At 41.2% G+C, this 3,161-nt stretch overlaps 1 long non-coding RNA gene across 1 annotated transcript; it reads right to left on the bottom strand.

Moving 5' to 3' along the window:
• Positions 1-327: 327 nt before the first annotated feature.
• Positions 328-2,217, bottom strand: LOC110343121. Its single transcript, XR_002385317.2, has 2 exons — positions 2,105-2,217; positions 328-428 (listed from the first exon to the last, which is right to left on the bottom strand). It is a non-coding gene; the product is annotated as an uncharacterized LOC110343121 (long non-coding RNA).
• Positions 2,218-3,161: the final 944 nt, after the last annotated feature.

The raw sequence follows: 3,161 nt of genomic DNA, 5'->3' as shown, positions 1-3,161 counted from the left end.
TGACAACCAAACTGAGCAAAACTACTGCATAACAGCAGGAAAAGAGCAGGATAGAGCCACTGTATGAAAGCCTCGGAAAGTATTGTCTTAATAGATTTAGGGGTCAAATACTAAATTGCATTTAGTTGAGAAACATTAACTAAAGGCACAAAGTTCATTTTTCGTTTCTCAAAACTATTAGACTGAGCTGTCTGGCAGGTGAGACGGATGACCCCACGAGGAGGTTTGCTGGTAAGCTGAGGATGTTTCCTCAGAGAGCCCTAGGATATTAAAAATTAACTCAAGGAGAAGATATTTTTTAACTAACAGAAAAGAAACAACCCAGTATCCAATTTTCATTTTTAATCCATCAAATCCCTGCTTTTTGTTCCACTCTGAAGAAGTTCAGAACATCGCATGATGAAGAACATTCTAGAATTACTGGTCCCCTAAAAAAGAAAGAAAAAGAAACGTTAGTGATATTCGCTTGGGGAACACACTTAATTTGATATATGTAATATGTGTGCTGATGTAGACCAGCTACATGCAGCTGATAGCAAATTTGGCCTGGGGAAGATCCCGACAAAGGATGAAGGAGCCAAAATCAACCTGCAGAGTCCTCAGATAGGAGGACACAGGAGACCTGAGGATAGTGGGTCTGGGTAGAGCAGGTCGTGGGTAGATTCTTCACATTTTAAAATGTAGAGTATCCGGAATGCACTAGTATACCAGGCTCTTGCTTTTCAACAGATTTTGAAAATCTCTAGAGCCATCTAATAACATTTTTGTGAGGTCATGCTAAGGTCAGCATAGAAAGAGACCACCTACATAGCCAAACTGGCATGACTCTCCTTGATTTTCATTGTCAAAAGGACAAAGGAACTATTTTAATGAAGTGTTTTTCAGTTGTCTTTTGTTTCACATTTTTACACAGGAAAAAGGAAAATGTTTCTTCAGCTCAAAGCGTCTGAATCATATTTCCAAGGGGACAGGCATTTTCAGGACAGTAAATACTAAAATTATAAATAACTTTCAATAAATTAAACTGTAGTCTGGCCTTTTTTTCTTCCTTGAACACATTTAGCCCGTGGAAGACTTAATTGTTCTTCAAGATAAAAACTACATTTGCTTCTAAAGTATGTAAGAAAACTGGACATCTGTCAGTTACGAAGCAGTGACGAGATAATGTGGCCCAACACTTCAGCAAGAACTCCACGGAGCCAATGAATGCAAATGTATTCTAGATTTATGCCTCATATCAACTGATTCAAATTGCAAGGCTGGACAAGCTCTTACTAGTGTGTGAAGACCACACCAGTCTTCATAAGCCCATGACATGTCATCACAAGTACAGAGAGGGATCCTGCAATCAGAGGCCAGAAAACAAGCTGCTACCTTGAGGGTTTACATAATTCTGGGGCAGGTGCTCTGTTCTGTGTCCCTTTCCCTAGTTACCTTTCTCCATGAGCACAGACCAGCCCTCCACAGAAAGAGAAGGCAATCAACAGCCCACACTGAACCATACAGAACAAATGAGTGGTGTTCAACCCTAGTTACAAAGAACAGAACCTCAACGTCTATCTGTCTTTCACAATTCCAGAAGCAGGGAATTGTAAGAGACAAGCCCTTATAGTTTGGGGGTTCTCATATAATCCTGTTCAGGGAGGAACAGTAGGGAGGGAATGACACAGATGAAAGGCAGCAGTAACCAAGGCAGAGTTAAGTCTCACTTCTCTGGGGACTTCAGGAATCAAAGGGACATATTATCAGATGGGACTTTTTTTCTCAATCTTCACATCCTATCATAACATGGCATGCAATCACTGCACCATACATAAATTAGCCATTAATGGACACTTTCAGAAGTAGAAAACAGAAATCAAGACTCGGTCTTCTGCTGGAGCCCAACTGAGTTTTACTTACTTCTGGCACTGTTTAAGGTTGTTTTTCCAAACATTTCCCCCCAGGGCTACCTTCATTTGCTATCACTCAAGTAAGAGAAGAATCGTTTATTATTCTTTAAAGACTTTGTTTTACTTTTAATTATGTAAATACATGTGTGTCTGTGTGTTGGGTGAGTGCAGGTATCTGAATTCCAGGGGTGTCATTCTGGAGTTGGCGTCACCTGATAGGGGTTCCGAGAAACAGGCTCCAGTCCTGTGCAGGAGCGGAACATGCTCTTGGTCCCCAAGGCCTCTCCAACCCCAGGGAATCCTGTCTTCATACTAAGCCTCAGAAACACTTGTAGATCCAGGCTGTGGCTTTCAAAAGGAGGCGGAACCAGAACTGTGTAATAGCTACAGAATTAAAGGGACAGGCACACTTAGTTCCTCACAGTGTTTAGAAACACAGACAGAAATAGAAAAATGATACAGGACAGCCAGATTCCCTGGCATTTTCTACAGCTCTCCTCCTCATATCTTAGATAACAGGTAACCATTCTTGGCCAGGGAGACTTGAAGAAGAATGGTTGCCTTATCTCCAGTGACACCTAAGTTCCCAAACCAGGCACTTGAATGTTTGATGAATGAATAACAAATCGCATTACAAAATATAGGACCTGGAAATGGACAAAGTCGAAAGTTTCCATTGTTCCCAGTGAGAGCTGGCTAACCTTCCCTGAGAACATAAACGAGTTTTCTCAACACCTGGCCATAATGCAGAGTGTTCACTGACAAAGGTCAGCACTGCTCGCCTGCTCTCCTTTCCCGCATTTCCTTTCTTTTCAAAATTGGGAAGTTTGTCTAAGTCTATTACTGTACAGACCACTGAGCAGATAGCCAAATGTTCTCAGGGAAAGCCAAACTTGATTTTCCTTTTAAATGAATACTGGTGTTATGGTCCTAGGTTACTTGTAATCAGAGAAAATACATTGAATTTGAACTCTTCCAGACATGTCCCATTTTCACAGTACCCAATGAGGATCTTTCTGAGCTGATATTTTCAAGTCAATAGCATCATACAAGTCCTATTACTAAAATAGTGTGATTTCAGAGACTGTAGAGCACCTTGGGACCCTCACCTGCAACACAACAGTTCACAGACCCACATTGTTTCCAAGCCTTACTATGTATCCCTTTGATTACTATTATTGACATGTATGTTTAATTCTCAGCCAAAGGCACCCCTCTCCCCACAAATGCTTTAGAGCGACTTACTCTTTGTCTATAGAAGGCCTCTAT

This window comes from Mesocricetus auratus, unplaced genomic scaffold (assembly GCF_017639785.1).
Source record: "Mesocricetus auratus isolate SY011 unplaced genomic scaffold, BCM_Maur_2.0 Super-Scaffold_100014, whole genome shotgun sequence".
Taxonomy (NCBI): Eukaryota; Metazoa; Chordata; class Mammalia; order Rodentia; family Cricetidae; genus Mesocricetus; species Mesocricetus auratus.
Note: the sequence above shows the minus strand (reverse complement) of the source record. Positions and strands in the feature narration are given on the sequence as shown.